Consider the following 22,547-nt stretch of genomic DNA (forward strand, 5'->3'; position numbering starts at 1 on the left):
AGGCAGGCTTATCGCTTCAGATTCTGAGATGTAGCATTAAAAAGTGAGGTAAACTCTGGGGCCTGAATATGTCACATGGGTTCTATCTAGAGAGATTTTTATTCATTAAATTCCATTTTCATTGTTTAAAAAAACAAAAAAACACAAAGGGGGGGGCAGGGGTTATATTTTTAGTCAACTGGATTTTACCACAGGGATTTGTGGCTGCATGCTCAAATTACTACCCAGACTGCTGTGACAAAAACACAGACTATATAATAAGTCTGAAATATGGTAGGAAGGCACCAGTTTTCCCTTCTGTTTGCCCAATACAAATCTAATATCCAAAAAAAAAAACAAAACAACCCTTAAAGGGTCAGTGCTACTAGTACACCAAGATTTTGGCAGATGCAAATACATCCGTTTTAAAGCTCCTTTGGATCTGTGGTGATGAGATTGTTGTGTTCAGGTTGCCAGGTCTGCATGGCTGCCATGACAGTTACAATGGACATCACTTCCATTGCTGGAGATTTACATTAACCACTTCCAGACCGGACACTTTTACCCCCTTCCTGACCAGGGCAATTTTCAGCTTTTAGCGCTATCACACTTTGAATGACAATTGCGCGGTCATGCAACACTGTACCCAAATGAATTTTTTACCATTTTTTTTAGATAGATAAAGCTTTATTTTGGTGGTATTTATTCACCGCTGGGATTTGTATTTTTTTTGCTATGTAAATGAAATGTCCAAAAAAATTTTTAAAAAGTGGTTTTTTTTATAAAATTTTGCAAATAAATAATATTTCATCATAAATCTTAGCCAAAATTTATTCCGTTATCTTTTTAGTAAAAAAAAAAAAAAATCCAAATTAGTTTATAAGCAAAAATTATAATTTTTAACATTTTTATTTTATTTTTTTATATTATTTTTTATTTATTTATTATTTTTACATACTGTCACAATAGCAGTACAGTGTCACCATGGTGACTGTACTTCTTGTGAGGGGTGATAAAGTTTTTTGTTTTTTTTTTACACTGATTGCTTTTACACCCATATAGGATGTAAAAGCAATCATTTCTCTTTCTCTCTGTGTGCATTCCTGCACTCATTGAGAAATACAGAGTGAGCTGTGATTGGTCACAGCTTGTCACATGGTACAAGGCTTTTGTGAATAGCCTTGTACCATGTGACCTCTGTGATCATTCACAGATTTCACACATAGTAAGCAATGATGTCACAAGTGACATCTTGCTTACTACTTTGCATGTGATCACTGATTGGCCAATCAGTGATCACATGATCGGGACCTCGTACAGAGGTCCCGTCCGACGATCGGTGTTTCACTGTGTCCGGAGGACACAGCGGGCACCGGATCGCGGTGCTGCGCGCTCCGGGGAGGCCGTTTATAGACGGCCACCCGACCCTGCAGTGCCACCGTCCGGCCGTTTATATACAACGGCCGGTCGGGAAGTGGTTAAAGAGAAAGCAAAACCGGGAGCCAGAACACACCAAGCTGGGCATAAACACAGCTAGGAATTACGTGCTTATGTTCCAAAAAGATAAAAACCAACAAGTGACTGGATGCAATGGTTGCGGAGGGGTCCCCTTAACCATGTTGTCACATAGCTATGCATTTTTCTCTGAGATTGTGGTGTAGGGGGATCCATTCCCTCCACTCAGGTCTCAGATTACACTCCGCTGTGTGTGTGTGGTCAGAGCCCTGCCCCTGGAAGCTCAGAAAATCTATGTAAATTCTGGACTGTACACGGCTACAGAGAGGATGCTGCCGATAAGCAGGTACAACGTATGTAGGAAAATTATTCTATCCACATTGTAGAAAAATGGAGTAATCTTTTTGTTCTAGCTCACTGAAAAAAACCTAAAAGGATTAGAATTCTGACAAAGCCACCGACGACTCTCAGGGACCCCAGAAAAGGCCTCTTTCCACCAGACATCCCAGCTCAGCATATCCCCATCATGAAGTCTCTCTCCTTCTGCTGCAGTCTGCAACAAAATCATTTTAAAGGAAAAGTGGCAGGTTCTTTGTTATTTCATTGAAATCATCCCTTCCATTTTGTCACATTAATACAACTGCCACAAAAACAATGTTACCTTGCATGGATGAACTGCTCTCTTTAAAACTGGACACAAAGCAAACATTTGCCAAACACCTTTTGCCTCCAACATGACACTTAACCAAAGCATTAAAAAAAAAAAAAAATCTACCCAGAGAAAGAGGAACATGTTCTAAATCAGCAGGACGCACATTTTGTTGTGTTGCAACTATAAATCTATAAACCGGTTTGCCCACAGGAATCTAGGCCTCATTGTTCATCGGATATTGTGTGATAAACTTGGTGTTGACGAAAAAAAAAAAATGGGGTCACGTCCAAACATGTTATAACTGAAGCAGTGTTTGACTGTAATTGCTTTGGCTAAGTAAGCCATGGGCCAAGGTGAGTGGTGTAAGGGTTACATTCCACAGGGTAGCCTATCCTTTAAAATGTTTTTTAGTTTTGTGGGTTTTTTTTTGTTTTTTTGTTTTTTTTTTTAGGAGTTAGAGGCACTGTCAGGTTTTTATTGCTGTGTCTCCAAGTTGGGGACAATTACTCTTTAAATTATCTTGATCACCAAAAATAAAAGTCAGTCAATCTTCCAATAGGGACAAAGGTTTAAATTCACAGTAACCTGTAGTTCAGCTTTAAAGTGGTTATAAAGCCAAAATATTTTTTTAACTTTAATGCATTCCTTGTATTAAAGGCAAAAAATATTTTTATGCATCAGTATCCCCACTCAACCCCCTTATACTTACCTGAGCCCTCATTTGATCCAGCACTGTGCCCGTTGCAGCTCCTCTCCCCCTTCAATTTCTGGTCCCACAGGCTTTGCAAGATGATGGGGCCCGTCGCTTCTGCTGCTGTCAAAGGCAGTGATTTTTGGGGGGCAGAGCAGAGTCCCTCTGTGGGGGGTGAGCTTGCACGAGAGCCCCCATAGAAAGCAACTTCCTATGGGGGCATATGGATCAAGGGAGGAGCCAGGAGCACCAACATCGGTGGACTCAGGCAGCAGTACGGGGCCATTCTAATTCCATAAATACAGGTAAGAATAAACCTGAATTAAAAAAAAGCATTTACAATCACTGTATCAGCCTGGACTATAATGGTTTATGGCTGCCAAGGATCCCACACGAAATTACAGGATAATAGGTGGGATAGGGGGGGAAATCATCATTTGCTATCCATAATGTTAATAAGAATGCAGTCAATTTAGCTTTACTCTTAAGAGTTACCAAAAAAATAAAAAGTGTCTTGGATTTCTGTCCAATTTTTCTAAATTAATTTTCAATATTTATACTGCAACACAAGCACTAAAGATTACATAAAAACCATTTACACCCTTCCAAGTCCCAAGAGGTGACTTCAAACTAAAAGCCCAAAGCAAAACACACACTGCAGCCAGTTTGATGAGGAGCCCATAAAAGCGAGCACCACATTTTGGAATAGTGGGACCACCACCAGAAAGAACCCCATGTAGGGGATTCCAGTTGTTTGCCGGGGTAGGCTTCCAGAAGGGATGAGTTTTCAGCGTGCGCCTAAAAGTGAGCAGGGTAGGCGATAGCCTGATAGCTTGGGATAGGGAGTTCCAGAGGATGGGTGAAGCCCCTGAGAAATCCTGGAGACGAGCATGGGAGGAGGAGACAAGAGAGCAGGAGGTCTTGCGAAGAGTGGAGAGTACGGTTTGGGTGGTATTTAGAGACAAGGTCGGTGATGTAGTTGGGGGCAGTGTTATGAACAGCTTTGTACGTCAGTGTTCGTGTTAGGAATTTTATCCGTTGGGCAATTGGAAGCCAATGGAGGGATTGGCAGAGAGGGGTGGAGGACACTGAATGGAGACCAGTGGAGGGATTGGCAGAGAGGGGTGGCAGATACAGAACGGTTAGTAAGGTGGATGAGTCTGGCAGCAGCATTCATGATGGACTGGAGTGGGGATAGCCTGCGATGAGGTCGGCCAATGAGGAGGGAGTTACAATAGTCAAGGCGTGATAGAGATTATATATATACACATATATACACACACACACGCATACACAACACCCACTACTATCTCAAACAGGTTTTACTTACCCTGCTCTGTGCAATGACTTTGTACAGAACATCCCTGTCTTCTGCTGCTCAGGTCCCTTTCCAGCGCTCCTGGTTCCTCCCTCCTGCTGAGTGTCCCCATAACAAGCCACTTGCTATGGGGGCACTTGTGTGTGCTCGTTCCCGAGCCCCGCTCTGTGTCCATAAAACAAAGCATGGCTTAGCCCCACCCCCTGCTTCCTCACTAGCTGTGATTGACAATGGCTCCCACTGCCCATGAGGAGGGAAAGAGCCGCTGCTTGAAATTATTCCAGAGATTTGCACGGGGGGGCAGTGGATAAACAGGGTTTTTTTTTGACAACTGGCATTCCCCCAATATTTGCACATAAAAAAATGTACCTTTCCCCCAAACAAAACAGATTGTAGCCCTTAATTTTCCAGGACAAGGTAGAGAAGCTAGCATCTGATCGGTTGCTATGAGATGAAGCATGTTCTCAGGCAATATAAAAATGTAATCGTGTTTACACTGAAAGGAGTGCAGATTTACATTTGCCATTAGTCCAGTGTTCTACACAAGAGGCGCTTCTACAAACATTGCACTATCGGTAGCAGAAGACTCAGCTAGGCCATTTTCGGTGTCATTTCCTTTCAGATAAGAAATGGATGGCTAATTCTGTTTGGAGACGCTGATGTCATAACTAGGACAATGTTCATGTCTGAAGGAAATGCTTCTGATCAGGGAATGCTGAAAGCTTAGCACAAACAATGTGCAGGACACAAGCCTGGTCTACGGCAAAAACCAAACAAGCTACAGCATGCCCGAGTATTCCGGAGATATTTCCAACCACTGGGAACGAGGCGCATGTGCTACCGCCTGCTTACAAGAGGTTCATGGTTTGTGTACGCCGACAAAGGGATCGCATTTAACACATAGTAACCAGAGGAAAGCTTCACCATGTGTCTTCTCCAGGCAGGCTCTATGGTGAATGGTACAAGAATGCATCATTTTTCCACTAGGAAAGCTAAAATTACTTAAAGTGCAACTCCAGCCAATCACGTACAGGCATTACACAGCGGAATCAGTTTTTCCTGCCAAATGATTTGTAAAAGGATGCACACACTGATGTAATTTACCTATCCCATAGGACTGCATAGTGAAATAAATTCCAGGCCTACAACTCTGCAGACTGACAAATCGTGGCCATCACTCCAAAAACAAACATTGACTTGTATTTAATAGGGATGGAGGTGCATAGGAGATATATAAACTTTAAGGTATTTATAATTACTGGATTTTTCGCTCCATAAGATGCACTCTACACCCCCCCCCCCCCCAAAAAAAAACAAGGGGAAAATGTTGGTGCGTCTTATAAAGCGAATATGGAGCGGCTGGCCTGGTAGCCGCTTGGCTCTTCTGTGCAGCAGAACCTGCTCCTCGGTCCTACCTGTTCCTTAGTCCAGCGGTGTCCTCACCGTCTTCTCTCCCTGGCGCCGGCATCTTTAGTGTGGGCACCCAGCTTGCGGGATCACAGCCGGGTGCCCATTGCACATGGGCAAGAAGTGCTGCGCTTTTCGAATGGTCCGGCAGTCTTCTGGGACCTGGCACATGTCCCAGAAGATGGGGAGGGAAGACAACTCTGCGGAAGTGGGAGCCAAAGGTCTGCAGTCTCCGGCCATCTCCTGTGCTAGGTGCGCAGTCCCTGGCCATCTCCTGTGCTAGGTGCGCAGTCCCTGGCCATCTCCTGTGCTAGGTGCGCAGTCCCTGGCCATCTCCTGTGCTAGGTGCGCAGTCCCTGGCCATCTCCTGTGCTAGGTGCGCAGTCCCTGGCCATCTCCTGTGCTAGGTGCGCAGTCCCTGGCCATCTCCTGTGCTAGGTGCGCAGTCCCTGGCCATCTCCTGTGCTAGGTGCGCAGTCCCTGGCCATCTCCTGTGCTAGGTGCGCAGTCCCTGGCCATCTCCTGTGCTAGGTGCGCAGTCCCTGGCCATCTCCTGTGCTAGGTGCGCAGTCCCTGGCCATCTCCTGTGCTAGGTGCGCAGTCCCTGGCCATCTCCTGTGCTAGGTGCGCAGTCCCTGGCCATCTCCTGTGCTAGGTGCGCAGTCCCTGGCCATTTCCTGTGCTAGGTGCGCAGTCCCTGGCCATCTCCGGTACTACATCCGCAGTCTCTGGTCATCTCCGGTACTACATCCGCAGTCTCTGGTCATCTCCGGTACTACATCCGCAGTCTCTGGTCATCTCCGGTACTACATCCGCAGTCTCTGGTCATCTCCGGTACTACATCCGCAGTCTCTGGTCATCTCCGGTACTACATCCGCAGTCTCTGGTCATCTCCGGTACTACATCCGCAGTCTCTGGTCATCTCCGGTACTACATCCGCAGTCTCTGGTCATCTCCGGTACTACATCCGCAGTCTCTGGTCATCTCCGGTACTACATCCGCAGTCTCTGGTCATCTCCGGTACTACATCCGCAGTCTCTGGTCATCTCCGGTACTACATCCGCAGTTTCTGGTCATCTCCGGTACTACATCCGCAGTCTCTGGTCATCTCCTGTAGTACATCCGCAGTCTCTGGTCATCTCCTGTAGTACATCTGCAGTCTCTGGTCATCTCCGGTACTATATCTGCAATCCATTGGTTCAGAATATTTCTTCTTTTTTCCCTCCTCTAAAACCTAGGTGCGTCTTATGGAGCGAAAAATACAGTACATTCTTTTTAGAGACAAACTGAGTGGCACTCACTCATATGACAGCCACCGCTCTCTGCTCAGAGTGGCTGCGAGAACTCAGCAGTCATGCGAGTTCTCACCCTTATTGCTGGTAGGGGGACTGATGCTGCATCCACCTACAAAAAAAAATGCAATCCCACACTTTTCTTTTAATGTAATGTTAAACAAGTCTAAGCAGTACACTGAAAACTTGACTTTTGTCTGAATTCCTCCTGAAACTAGTGTCATCCTTGGTATGCGAGGGTGCCTACAGCCTGAAGGTTGTATATCTGGAAGGTGAGATCTAAGGCACTGCTGTCTCTTACTACCACTACAGTGCTGCTCACTGTTGTCCTTGCTGAAGGCTCTGACATGAGGAAGCAAAGTCTTGCCTCTATCAAGATGGCCACCTGCACACAGACACAACAGGGTAAGTCAGTAATAGGGAAAAGATCAGATGTAGTGAGCCAGCAGGCAACACTGGCAAGGGTTCCTTTGGCCTTGTAGGCACAGCTTCCAGAGAAATCAGTTCCTGTTAAATGATCCTTTGGGAGAAAAGAATGAATCCTATATACTATAGACCATACCGCCCAATACTGCTGTGCAATTTAGTTGTGGGATCTGCTTTTATAAGCATTCCGAAGTTTTCAACTCCTATAAAATATTGGCTTTCAACAAGCATATCCTCGTGATTTTCTTCCACACACAGAATGCTGTAATAAACTTTTTTTTTTTTTGAAGGAAAAATACAGACGAGCGTTTAAATTTAAAATGTAAAATAAAAATCTCTCTAAAGAACCACTTCCTCACGCAGTCAATGAGATCGTGAACATGGATATTTTATTTAACTACTATATTTGGGGCCATTAAGACTCAACAGAAAATATGAGCCTCTGCCAGCAAGGAGTGTGCCATACCAGAATGCCAAGAGGCTACATTCATCAGTGGGGCCTTTGTAAATACTAAGGTGACTATCAATGCCTCTGCAGCATTGTGTCCAGGAACAAACTGCCCATCTGATACATGTCAGCCCATAGAACTACCATGTGCCTGATATGCAATTGGATAGCTTGACCTAATAGGTGAGTTGCCAATGTCAAAGTAGTTTGTTAAAATTGTACCTGGACTATAAAAAGAAAGGCCACTGCGATGAACCAGCAGATTGTATAATGTATGGCCAGACTTGATATCAAAAGAGACGTTTTCTTGTACAATTTTTTTTTAGATTTACCAAAAGGGGTAGCAGCTGTGGACAGCACAGTGGCTAAGTGGTTAGCACTTCTGCCTGGCAGCACTAGGCTCGTTAGTTCAAATCCCAACCATGGCACTACCTGTCTTGAGTTTGCATGTTATCCCTCTGCCTGCGTGGGTTTGCTCCAAGTACTCCGTTTCCTCCCACACTACAAAGACATGCTAGTAAGTGAAAGGTTATACTTACCTGGTCTGTGCAGTGCTTTTGCACAGAGAATCCTCCCTTCTCTGGTCCCCCACCAGAGCATCTGGCTCCACCTGTCGGGTGCCCCCATAGCAAGAAGCTTACTATGGGGGCACTCACTGCTCCGTGTGTCCATTCACACACGGAGTCGCGGCTTGGTCCCGCATCCTGTCATTGGCTGACTGGCTGTGATTGACAGCAATAGGAGCCAATGGCTCCCGCTTGCTGTCCCAGCCAAAGAGGCGGCAGAGACCTGGGGTATCCAAGGCACATAGCTGGTTTGCGACGGGGCTCAGGCAAGTCTGAGGGGGCTGCAGACAGGTTTTTGTACTTTCATGCAAAGAATGCATGAAGGTAAAAAACCTTGAGCCTTTACAACCACTTTAATTGGATCTGTCCAAATTTGCCCTAATATGTGTATGTATGAATGTGAGTTAAGGACCTTAGATTGTACGCCCCTTGAGGGTCAGGGACTGATGTGAATGTACAATATATATGTAAAGCGCTGTGTAAATGGACGATGCTATAAAAGTACCTGAAATAAATAAAATACATAATATGGGGTCAGCCCTAAACACATTCAATTTGTATGCAATCATGCAGCCCCTTGCACTACACAGTTGAAAGTAAATATAAAGGAAACTGAAGAAAACTGTATAACTTATGGCCATCTCAACTTAAGGAGAGTGTTATCAGTGGAGGGGATTATTTAATTCAAGGGGGGAAAAACAAAAAAGGCTGGTGTCAACATTTACAGAGAAAAGTTTGACACTCAGTGCTGCTAATCAAAACTCCAATTCATCTGAAAATTATGTTTGCTGTGAGACTTCAGGATCACAATAGAACCTTAAGTCCCGCTTCAGTCTATCCTGAACTCAGCGGCCAGACTCATCCACCTTACCAACCGCTCCGTATCTGCCACCCCCCTCTATCATTCCCTCCACTGGCTCCACCCCCCTCTGTCATTCCCTCCACTGGCTCCCGATTGCCCAACGCATTAAATTCAAACTACTAACACTGACATACAAAGCCATTCACAACGCTGCCCCAAACTACATCACCGACCTGATACCCAAATACCACCCAACCCGTACTCTTCGCTCCTCACAAGACCTCCTACTTTCTAGCTCCCTGGCCTCCACCTCCCACGCCCGACTGCAGGACTTCACCCATCCTCTGAACTCACTACCCCAATCCATCAGACTGTCACCTTCCCTCCTCACCTTTGAAAACCCATTTCTTCAGGGAAGCCTACCCCACCCTCACCTCACAGCCGATCTCCTTCACTCTTCCTACCACTCCATCCTCCACAGCTATGTCCTCCTGTGCCACCATCCCCTCCCTCCTAGATTGTAAGCTCGAAAGAGCAGGGCCCTCGAACCCCTCATGTTTTGTTACTGTATTGTCTCATGTTCTGTCCCCCACTATAATGTACAGCGCTGAGCAAACCTTTTAGCGCTATATAAATACTGTATTATAATAAGTAGTACTGCCATGAAGGGGGGGTGGGGTCACAAATCTGGAGCAAGCGCAAATCAAGTGGAGGCAGAACTTCCAATTTGCGTTCTTGTTTCGGGTCAATGACTCAAAACATTCAAGCCAGAGGATGGTAGAGGCTGAGCATATTCATAAGGAGATTAGCAGGCAGTATCCCATGACTCCAAACAGGTCTACTTGAAGCAAGGAAAGATTACAGACACTTGCGGTTCCCATGTGATGCATTGTATAAGTACAGATGACTACAGACAACTCCAGCCCACCAGCTGTCGTGGAGCTATAATTCCCAACATACCCAGTTACAGGAGCAAACACAAAATGTAAAAAAAAAAAAAAAAGATAAAAAAAATTTTTTTTTTTCTTTTCTTTCATGTAAACACATACATGAGAGATACGTGGTCCTGGACAAACCTGTATCCTTAATGAAGACAGCTGCACAGATTTAAAAATCTGTATTACATACAAAAGTTCAAATAATTTTCATTTTCTGAATATAAATTGTAGCTGTTCATGAGTCTTTCCAAAACTAGGTTTTAACCGGCCCTTTAGATTTAGAGGCCGAGATGGACATGCAATCTGAGTGTAGCAGAGGAATCCATTTTCCATTTCATGGTCTGCATCAATATTCCAGGGAAAGCGGCTCATCGATTCATTGAAAATCAATGTCATCGCTCAAGCATGACTGATGGTCACTATTTCCATATGAATCGGTAAGCCTCCTTCAGGAATCCTGTTTTGCACTAGGAAATGGCCAGATGCCTCCACCGGAGTGACAAGGCAACAAAAGAAAATGGCTTGAAGAACTCCAGAATAAGAAAAACAAGCTATTGTTTTAAACCAAGAAGCGGATTAGACCAGAAAAAACAATACAAATGGATGCAAAGTCAAGAAATTAGTCTTCCAGGCTAGATCAAGAGATAGGCACCTCCTCTAAAAGGAGCAAGAAACACCAAAAACACTTAGGGCTAGTTTACATGAACATTGCTCCCTGAACCCAGCACATCGCAGTTTCAGGGCATTCTCATTCAAAAGAATGTGTCATATTCATATCCCAGCCATGGCACCACCTGCCTGGTGTTTGCATGTTCTCCCTGTGCCTGCGTGGGTTTCCTCCGGGAACTCCGCTTTCCTCCCACACTCCAAAGACATGCTGGTAGGTGAATTGTCTCCTGTCTAAATTGTCCCCAGTATGTGTATGTATGAATGTAAGTTAGGGACTTTAGATTGTACGCCCCTTGAGGGTTAGGGACTGATGTGAATGTACAATATATAGGAGCGCTGCGTAAATTGACGGCGCTATACAAGTACCCGAAATAAATAATAAATAAATATTAGGTGAGATTGCCCACTAAATGCGATAGACTGACATATGTAATCCCCCCTTTCACTGCCTTTGCGGCATAAGGGGGAGCGGTAAAGGGGGTGTTAAAAATGCAATCCACAACTGTAAATGAGGCCCAATAGGACCAAACTGGTCAGTGAGCGCTTGTTCACACTTGACTAAATTTCAAACTCTTCAAAAAACGCCCCTGTAGCATTTGTATGGGCATTAGGCAGGCGTTAATGAGCTTCAGTAAAGGCGTTTTACAAGCATTAAAAACGCTCCCCAAAAGCCCTATGCGTGGTATAGAGGCATATTATAAGAGCTTTAAAACTGCCCCACAAAGGCCTATAATATCTCCTAGATTGTAAGCTCCCAGGATCAGGGCCCTCCTTTCCCTCTTGTATTGAACTGTATTATTGCTGTATTGCCTCCCATTATATTGTAAAGCGCTGAGCAAACTGTTGGCACCATAGATCCTGTATAATAATAAATCCTGTATAATAATAATAAAAAAACTCAAATGGTATTGACGTGCCGCAATTGCACTGAAAACACCCCGCAAACGCCTGCAAGCGCGTTTGTGGAGCGTCGGAACAGACTTGAATGGGAGGCATTGAAAGGCTTCAAACTCCTCCAGACTCAACATGAGGCTTCAATTTTGAAAGGACGTGACTGACTCTTCATGTTTTGATAATGTGAACAACACTGTGTGCTGTCCATAGAATCATTTGCATAGGCGCTTGAAGACCGTTAAGAACGCCCCTCAAACGCCTCATTTCAATGCCAGTGTGAACTAGGCCTAAGAGACAAGAAACAAAGAAATAATCTGAAGCAAAACATAAAAATGGGGGGGGGGGGGCTTAGAGGGGGGGGGGGGAACCCCACAACAGAAGGGCTGTACAACTGCTGTCGTGAAAGACTCCTTGAAATAGTTACCAGTACACAGGTCTGTCTTACAGGACAGCGCGAGGGAATAGGTGAGAATTTACCACATTAGGAGCGATAAAAATCTAGAGAACTTTCCTCCCAAAGAGCTAACCATAAATATTATAGATTTATTACAGGTACTTATATAGCGCCATCAATTTACGCAGCACTTTACATATATATTGTACATTCACATCAGTCCCTGACCCTCAAGGGGTGTACAATCTAAGCTCCCTAACTCACATTCATACATACATATACTAGGGACAATTTAGACAGGAGCCAATTAACCTACCAGCATGTCTTTGGAGTGTGGGAGGAAACCGGAGTACCTGGAGGAAACCCATGCAGGCACAGGGAGACCATGCAAACTCCATGCAGGAGGCGCCATGGTTGGGAATAGATGGCCCTGAATGCATAAACCTAATGCCCCGTACACACGATGAGAATATCGGACGAACGATCGCCCGTTTGTGTTCGCTGCTAGCCTCACATCGAAAGTGAAAAGGTTACTAAAGATACGAAAATTCTCCTATGAAAGAAAAGATTTTCGAAAGTGATGTCATGTATTGTGTTGTATTTGTATTGTATTTTCAGACGACTACTGTACTGATTAAATGAAAATCGTATGAGAAACATTTTTGCGCTTGTCCCTTCGGATATTGTCGTACGAATTGTTGTGATCGGCTCTCAAAAGCTGTGTACTAACGATCCGATTATCGGACGATCGGTCCTCGTACGAATATTTTCGGACGATTTTCTTATAGTGTGTACGGGGCATAACAGTGATCTAAAACAAAAAAGACAGGAGTCCTAAAAAGAAAAGTCGATACCATACTGGAAAACTTGCATATACAGCCAAAATACACATAAGGACTAAAGCAAAACATTGAAAGTAAAAAATGTTCCTTTCCTGCAATCATGGGTTGCAGGAAACAAAATTGCTCGATTCTCCCATCAACACAGTTAGAGTTGATGGAGGAATCACTTCTGCAGCATAATCTACTGGCAGGATGTCGTCCCCACAGACAGAACACAATGATCACGGCTGGTGGCTGTAACCACCGGCAGTGATCGCATGTAAAAGAAAAAATCTAACAGGCTGGTCATACTGAAGTCGACTGATCGACTTCAGTACAACCAGCCTGCCCAAAAATGGATCGATCCCTACTGAACCGGGCAATATTCGATCCATCTATGGCCAGCTTAAGCCCGTATGAAATTTAAAAGGACTGATTCAATGAGGAAATTTATAGTCCAACAATAGGACCAGACTTGGTCAACTACGGACATACAAAGGCCCCCTAATCTGCAACTCACAGTAAGTGGGGAGTAAGACATTTATGGAGTCTATTTCTTTTTTTTTTTACATACAGCTACAGTGGATATAAAAAGTCTACACACCCCTGTTAAAATGTCAAGTTTCTGTGAAGTAAAAAAAAAAAAAAAAATCAGAACTTTCTCCACCTTTAATGTAACCTATAAACTGTACAACTCAGTTGAACAACAAACAAATCTTTTAGGTGGAGGGAAGTAAAAATAACGAAAATAGGGCTGCATAAGTGTGCACACCCTTACTTTGCTGATTTTATTTCAGCACTCAGTCTTTGGGGATGAGTCTATCAGCATGGCACATCCTGACTCGGCAATATTTGCCCACTCTTCCTTGCAAAAACACTCCAAATCTGTTAGATTGCGAGGGCATCTCCTGTGCACAGCACTCTTCAGATCATCACACAGATTTTCGATCGGATTCAGGTCTGGGCTCTGGCTGGGCCATTCCAAAACTTTCATCTTCTTCTGGTGAAGCCATTCCTTTGTCGATTTGGATGTATGCGTTGTTATGCAGAAAGATGAAGTTCCTCTTCATGTTCAGCTTTCTAACAGAAGCCTAAAGGTTTTGTGCCAATGTTAACAGTTCATAATTCCCTCTACCTTGACTAAGGCCCCAGTTCCAGCTGAAGAATAACAGCCCCAAAGCATGATGCTGCCGCCACCATGCTTCACTGTGGGTATGGTGTTCTTTTGGTGATGTGCAGTGGGTTTTTTTTACGCCAAACATATCTTTTGGAATTATGGCCAACCATGTTCAACCTTGGTTTCATCAGACCAGAGCACATTTTCCCACATACTTTTGGGGGACTTCAGATGTGTTTTTGCAAAATTTAGCCGAGCTTGGATCTTTTGCTTTGTAAGAAAAGGCTTCCATCTTGCCACTCTACCCCATAGCCCAGACATATGAAGAACACGGGAGGTTGCTGTCACATGTACCACAAAGTAAGTACTTGCCAGATATTCCTGCAGCTCCTTTAATGTTGCTTTAGGCCTCTTGGCAGCCTCCCAAACTAGTTTTCTCGTCTTTTCATCAATTTTGGAGGGACATCCAGTGCTTGGTAATATTACTGTTGCGCCATATTTTCTCCACTTGATGACTGTCTTCACTGTGTTCCATGGTATATCTAATGCCTTGGGAATTCTTTTTTACCCTTCTGAATGATACCTTAACATTGAGATTCCTCTAATACTTTTGAAGCTCTCTGCGGACCATGGCTTTTGCTGTAGGATGTGACTAAGAAAATGTCAGGAAAGGCCTACTAGAACAGCTGAACTTTATTTGGGGTTAATCAGAGGCACTTTAAATGATGGCAGGTTAAATGTACTAACTCCTATTTAAGATTTTGAATGTGATTGCTTAATTCTGAATGCAGCTACATCCCCAGTTATAAGAGGGTGTGCACACTTATGCAACCACATTATTATAGTTTATGTTTACTTCCCACCACTAAAAGATAGTTTTTTTTGCAATTGAGTTGTGTTTATAGGACACATTAATGCTACGTTCACACTAGCCTTGTTAGCAAGCGGCAGACAGGAGTTTGGGAAATGGTAAAAACGCTTCCCAAACGTCTGGGAAAATTCTGCACATTGCAGCACATGGTGCTGTTCAAACGGAAGCATTAGCGTCGCGGCAAAACGGACGCCTCTGGTTGGATCAGGGGGAGTTGAAGTCTCCTATTCAAGTCTATGGTGCCGCTCTGCAAACGGTCGGCGGTTGCGACGCGGTTGCGAGGCGTTTGCGGAGCGTTAACACCATTCAAACTTCATTATAGGAGTTTGTGGGGCGATTTTAACACTTGGCAAGCGTCTAGCAACCGCCGCTAAACCACACATGCGGCGTTTGCGGAGCGTTAAAAACGCTCCACAAACACCGGACCAACGCTTGTCAAACGCTATAGGGGCGTTTGGCAAGAGTTGGAAAAACAGTCAAGTGTGAACGACCCCTAAAAGGTGGAAAAAGTTCTGAAATGATTTATCTTGTCTCATTTTTTTACATCACAGAAACCTGACATTTTAACAGGGGTGTGTAGACTTTTTATATCCACTGTATGCGTATATACTGCATGAGAGATACAAATTTTTGCTTATCTACTTAAGAAAATCCTGTAAGAAGTCTTAATTGCAAAATGAAATTGTAAGGCCTCAGCAGAATGTGCAGACTTGGGTCCCAGCTATTTTGGAGATATATATCCACACTCCATACAGTATATTAGCACATAGAAAAGAAGGGTCGGCTCCATAAGCACCCACATAGTGACCACTCACGGCCTACAACACTGTAGATGAATGCCAGACAAGCTTACCATATAAAAATATCTAAAGACCTTTGTTCTTTCACTGTGCAAGAATAGCAGCCAACATACTCCACATTTATATCATGGTGGGGCAGCTGTTACATAAAGGCACCAATCACCTACAGCAGCCAAAAAGACTAAGGCAGGCTAGAGATGATGCGATTTTCTTTCCTGCAACAAAAGTTGCTTAATTCCCCCATCAACGCGGACACTGTGGAGCTATTGTGTTTTCCGGCGGGGAAGGGGATGGGGGAGGTGGTGGTGAGCTGTCCCTGCTGAGAGAACACAGCGATTACCGCTAACTGCTGCCAATCGCATGCTAAAAATCAGACATGCTGGTTGTACCCAAGTCCATCGCTGGTTCGACTTTGGCAAGAAGCAACCTGCCCATAGATGGATCAAATCTGCCAGTCCCTGCTGAACCGGCCAAGGTTCGATCCATCTATGGCCAGCTTAAGCAGTGGGGTGCTTGGTGTTCTGAACCAATCCCTTTGGAACTGGTGTCCTCTCCAGCATTTGTAGCAGCAGGGAGTATAGGGATCCAGGGGACAGGGATCTAGGGATCCAGGGGACGGGGATCCAGGGATACGGGGGATCCAGGGATACGGGGGATCCAGGGATACGGGGGATCCAGGGATACGGGGGGGACAGGGATACGAGGGGGACAGGGATACGAGGGGGACAGGGATACAGGGGGACAGGGATACAGGGGGACAGGGATACAGGGGGACAGGGATACAGGGGGACAGGGATACAGGGGGACGGGATATAGGGGGCAGGGATGTCCATTAGACTTTGAAGTCACCAATCGTATTAGCAGTCAGAAAAGTAGCAGTCGTCGTCGTCTCAACTATTTGTACATAAGACAATAAATGGTGTTATGAGGCTTCTACTGAATTGTTAATACAGAATCACAACATAAAACAGGACATGCACAAGGATTACAGCGTATGTAAGCAACCTGTAAACTTCCTGAAACTAACATGCTCTGGAGTGTCAGAACAAGGAACACATAAATGCCCCAGCCCCCAGCAGCAACATAAACACACCATTTACATAGGAAGTGATAGAAGAGGTTTTACACTGTGGTACAGGATAGATGCCACCAAAAGGGCATAGGTACAACACGTCATGGAAAGGGTTCAATGTTGTAACATTGCCTGGCTGCAGCAATGCACAGAGAAGTGCTGCAGTGTAAGCACAAGACACGGCATGAATGTGCTGAGCCTCTGCAACAACACAAACCATCACATCTTCATAGAATGTCACACAAGAGGTTTCTGCTGTGGCACTGGATAAATCACACTACAATCCGTGCAGAAGTACAACACATGCCATGGGTAGGGTTGACGGTTGTAACATTTATGCAGACACAATGACTAACATAAAAGCCATGCAGGAGACCCCTGCTGACAAACACTAGGCTGCGACTGACTGAACAGCATAGCAATACTATAATACACTTTTGCAGTCTGAGCTGTAAATTGATTATTCCTTAGATAATATCCAGCTATACAAGTACAAATGAGGGACATGAGACGTGAGGAATACAGAGCTCCATTAGACTAAATCACTATACAATATTCTGCCCCTGTTGCTGCATTACTGCACCTGAATGCCATGGCAGATAAACTGCAGAGATAGATAGATAAATATATATACACACACACACACACACACATATATACACATATATATACACATATATACACACACACACGATTATTATTATACAGGATTTATATAGCGCCAACAATTTGCTCAGCGCTTTACAATATAACGGGAGACAAAACAGCAACAATTCAGTCCAATACAAGAGTGTTAGGAGGGCCTGATCCTGGGAGCTTACAATCTAGGATACACTATCTCTATCTATCTCTATATATCTCTATATACACATACATACATACATACATACACACATACACACACCTTATATACATACACACTTTTTCTTTTAAATAAAAATGTCCACCATAATGAGGCCCAACCTAAATTCTATTGTACAAAGGTCTGCCTTAGCTCACAGGGTATCTGACTGAGCGGAGTACCACGAAATCTACATGTAACAGGGACTGGTACAGAACCCACAAGTGCGTGGAACTCGTTGGATATGAGAAGACTCGGCTCCGGGATTGATGCATACATATTCATGACGAATCACAATATGAATCTATAAAATAATCTTCTAATGGAAAACGGATTCCAATGTATGTAAATATACTAGTAAAACATACACTGAAGAAAGTAGTGTAGTCAAATAAAACCACCATCTTGCAACATAATACTTGAAGTATATACACACACCAGGCATAGCAGAAAAAAAAAAAACTGCATAAACTCCGAGACCCTGGAAATCAAATGAGGCCTGAGCTGTGCAAATATTTATAACCCAGTCACTGCTTGGTAACCGGTGATAAATCTAAGGCTGCCCATACATTACACAATTTTTTTTTTGGTACAATTTTCCTTTATATTTACCAAAACTATAAGTGCAACCCTAAACACTTTCAATTTGTATGCAATCAGGCAGGCCCTTACACTACATAGTTGAAAGTAAATCTAAGTCCAGGTTCACACCTATGCAGGTTGCGTTTGATGCATTTCTGCATTGAGTTTTCCATTTTTTATTTTTTTTTCCTTGTTGCTAGGCAGATTTTAAAATGTAAAACACATCAAAAACATTGCAAACCCGCAACAAAAACACAATACATGCTTTTCTGCAATGTTCCCATTGAAGTCTAACATTTTGCATTCTAAAAAAAGTCCCTGACTCATTGCAAAAAATGCACTAGGTGAAAATGCAGGGATGTGAATCTGTCCCATAGGAAATCATGTTAAATGAACTGCTGTGCGTTTCCGCAAACCGCTGCAGAAAACGCTTAGTGGTGAACCTAGGGTAAAGGAAATTGAAGAATATTGTATAATGTATGAACAGCCTCAGACAAGGTTCACGTGTGTGGGTGATTGCCACTGCGGGACCACTTCTGTTCCATCAGCCGCAACCACCCACAAAAAAAAAAAAAAAATGCAGTAGACCTGTGGGGGTGCCATTAATCCTCATGGCACTGCGTACGCTGGTGTATACTCTGCCTAATTCTGGCCTACAGGCTAACAGGTAGTGAGCTCAGATTAAACAGCAGTGGGATGCAATCCTGGAAACTTCCACTTCTGTCTCAGGATAAAATACAGTAACATACATGCTTAGCATCTTACCATGGCAGACCATTGGTCACGTTGTGCTCTGAGAAGGGATATCAGACCTCTTTCTGCCTATGTTTGGATGCGCTTTTTAGGCAACGGTAAAGTCAATTGCTGATTTTGACCACTAACCAGCGTCAGCTTTTATGTGATTTAAGAGCAAAAAAGGTAAAGTACCCAACACTTCAAAGTTCACAGCTACATCAACTCCTCCTGCTGCTTCATGCCAACACCACAACTAACAGGAGAATCCCCCGCTACATCATGGGATACGTGCCTTATGCCGGGGGGGGGAGGGAACAAAAGAAATCGGTCGATTGGTCGGCCAACATTACCAACGGTGTAAAAAAAAAAAAAAAAGTCAGATGACTAAATCATAAAGTTCACCCCTTAACTTCTGTCTCTTGCAGGTCACGGCTCATGGGCGGATTTTTTTTTTATCGGTAAACGATCGGCCGATTTGCCCATCATTGCCAGGAAAAATCGGTCGATCGTCAAAATCGGCCGCAAATTTTCAAACATGACCAATAAATAAACTGTGCAAAAAACCTGAAGAACAGTTGACCAATTAACCCACTAACGGGTCGAAAACCGGCCAATTTTTCAGCCGGGGGAGGAAAAAAAAAAAAAAAAACGATTTTCGCACTGTCTATGGCCGGCATTAGTTTATGATTCAGACACATGGGAACATGGCTCAGACACATGGCCCCCATTTTTTTTTATTTTTTTTTTTCTGGCTTACACATGTGCATGTTGCTACAATATGGTCATGCATAATTTTCAGGTTTTTCCAAATCTGCATTGTGGCCAGCTTAGGTGCAAACACTGCTCAAAAGGAATTCAAATGTGCAAAAAAAGGAAAAAAAAACCCAAAAACTTAAAGACTATCTGCTAAATCTTCATACAATATAGATAAAACTATAGTTCACACCATATATTCACACTCATTTTCAGTAAAATCCAGTCCTTTATTGGTGAGTTCACAGAAGAAACAGATATAAACACTGGATAGTTGGCTGCAAGCTGATCCTAGGGTTTCTCTGGCTCATACCAAAGTACTGAAAAACTCCTACTAAAGTACTGAAAGACTCCTACCAGTCTTACATTGCCCAAGCGGCACATGCACAAAGACAAGCAGTAGGTAGTACACAGGCTGCTGAGAACTACAGGTTGCAGCACAACTATCATGGAACTGTGCTGGCACAGCCTGTGCGGTATAGTATTTCCCAGCAGCCATTAGAAGGCACTGTTGGGAGAGACTAATGTGCTGAATGAGCTTACCATCTCTGAAGAGCGCCATTCCAACCCACGAGTGGCAGCTGGGTGCAATTTCCTGACCAGAAATTTGAGAATGTTGAAAGTTCACCTTTTCAAATAAATGCACATCTTGCTGCAGGTTAAAAAAAAAAAAAAAAAAACCAACAATGTGCCTTTCTTCTTCTTGACAGAGTCTGCAGAGCATTGCATCCACAATCAGCAGATCGCAGGTGCAATCTCAGGCTCCTTCACACTCTCAGCATAGCTGTCTTCCCGTAACTCGTAGGGACGCAGTTATCCGAGAGCAGGAAGAATCAATGGACTACCAGAGCACTCACCAGAATCCTTCACTCAGAACTACAGGCCATCAGCAACGGAGCTGACTGCAGGAGCTGGAACATGTTCCACCTTAAACATGGGAGGAAAGTTCAACATGTTCTGAAGGTGAACCTATTCTTGAAGGCTGGGATGACTGAAACCTATGTTGCCCATATTGGACTGCCCTGTGGTGCCTTTGATTGCTTTTATGGGTTGCAGTGGAAGCCGAACTGGCAGACAAGGGCAGAAAGTATTTATCGCAACTCATCTCCAAGCATGACAGATATTTTGCATGTTATCTATAAATCTGCATTATCCAATCTCAACAGCGGCTTTAACTAGAAACAGACACTGATGTGTTTATATGTGATTGGCACCAAGGAGATGCTTCCGTCTAGCCACTCTGCCATAAAGCCCAGATTGGTGGAGGGCTGCAGTGATGGTTGCCCTTCTGGAACTTTGCCCCATCTCCACACAGGATCTCTAGAGCTCAGTCAGAGCGACCATCACATATTGGTCACCTCTTACTAAGGTCCTTCTCCCCAATTGCTCAGTTTGGCCGGGTGACCAGCTCTTGGAAGAGTCCTGGTTAAGCCAAACATCTTCCATTTGAGAATTAGGGATGCCACTGTAATCTTGGAACCTTCAATGCAGCAGAAATATTTTTGTAGCCATCCCCAGATCTGTGCCTTGAAACAATCCTGTCTCTAAGCTTTGCAGGCCATTTATTTGACTTCATGGCTTTTAGTCTGATACAGTACGCATTGTCAGCTGTGAGGCCTTTTATAGAGAGGTGTGTGCCTTTCCAAATCATGTCCAACCAATTTACAATTACTACAGCTGGACTCCAATCAAGGTGTAGAAACATCTCAGACATGAGAAATGGGAGGCATCCGAGTTAAACTTTCAAGTGTGTTACAAAGGGTCTGAATACTTTGTCCAACTTGATACTTCAGTGGTTTTTTTTTTATAAATTTGCAAAAATTTCTAATATTCTGTTTTCACTTTGTCATTATGTAGAACTGGGTGCAGATTAATGAGAAAAATAAAAGTAAAAAAACTATCAGGATGCAACATATCAAAATTGAAAAAAGTGAAGGGTCTGAATACTTTCTGGAGGACATAGAGATATAGATTTTTTATATATATATATTGATTCTATCGTCTCTAAAAATAAATTAGAGAGAGAGAGAGAGAGAGAGAGAGAGAGAGAGAGAGAGAGAGAGAGAGAGAGAGAGTTTTTATTTATCTTTAGAGACGATAGAGAGAATGAATGAAAATCTGTCCCGCCACTAGGCTACATTTAGGGTTATCCACCATGCACAGAGATATTCCTTCTGTCTGCTGGAGAACACAGCGAATCACTTGTGCCGTATTGATCTCCCCTCCTCTCCGTCTGTCCACAGCTGGCACTCTGCTGCAAGACTCCCGGCAGTACCAAGGCAGGCACGTCCTCACCTCTGGGCTCTCTTCTCAATCAATAGCCAAATTTACATCACAGCTAGTCGGCCTGTGCTAATGGCAGAGGAGGCTGGCCTGCCTCCTTCATCCTGTCCCCAGGAGGTGATACGATTTATCAGACACCTTGGTGCAGCCGGGAGAAAGCTATTGACCCCCGAATCTTCCCACAGAGGATTCACACCATCAGTTCAGCTCAATTAGACAGAACATCTCATTCCAGAAGGAGAAGATGTATTGACCTGTTTGAAGTTCTTAGCACCTTTAAACATATAAAATGTATCTATATATTTGGGGATAGCGGTCTATACATACCTATACACACAAAAACAAATCTCGATAAGTAATAGATGTATATATCTCTTACTTACCTTTAGACTGGCCTGTGGCCGTGAGGTCCCAGTAATCACTTCTCCCAGCGTCCTCGGGCAGTCTGCTGAAAAGAAGAAAATGACAGATTACACAAAAAAAAAAAAAAAATCACCCCATCATAATACTCAATTGGAGCATCACTATGTAGTTTACAAGGCCAGGCTATGTATGTATGTACACCAAAAGCTTTCCATAAACACAGATGACAAGTATATCAGTTTTACATCACACATTACCCAGCATTAACGTGGCAACTGGTGTTGTCTTGTGAATTTACATATTAAGGTTTTCTCCACAGCAATGTCACACCCTCCCTTCCATGGATTCTCTCCTACTACCAAGATATACTTTCATATC

At 43.8% G+C, this 22,547-nt stretch overlaps 1 protein-coding gene across 1 annotated transcript in view; it reads right to left on the bottom strand.

The window, feature by feature from the left end:
- The window catches only part of SETD5 (SET domain containing 5), a 91,367-nt gene extending 69,109 nt beyond the window's left edge, over nt 1-22,258 (bottom strand). Inside the window, exon 1 of the mRNA XM_089654345.1 lies at nt 22,190-22,258. The gene's annotated coding sequence lies outside the window, so the exon portion shown is untranslated. The remainder of the gene's footprint in view (nt 1-22,189) is intronic.
- Nucleotides 22,259-22,547: the final 289 nt, after the last annotated feature.

This window comes from Staurois parvus, unplaced genomic scaffold, assembly GCF_062004578.1.
Source record: "Staurois parvus isolate SC_StPar_1 unplaced genomic scaffold, SC_StPar_1.0 ptg000757l, whole genome shotgun sequence".
Lineage (NCBI taxonomy): Eukaryota > Metazoa > Chordata > Amphibia > Anura > Ranidae > Staurois > Staurois parvus.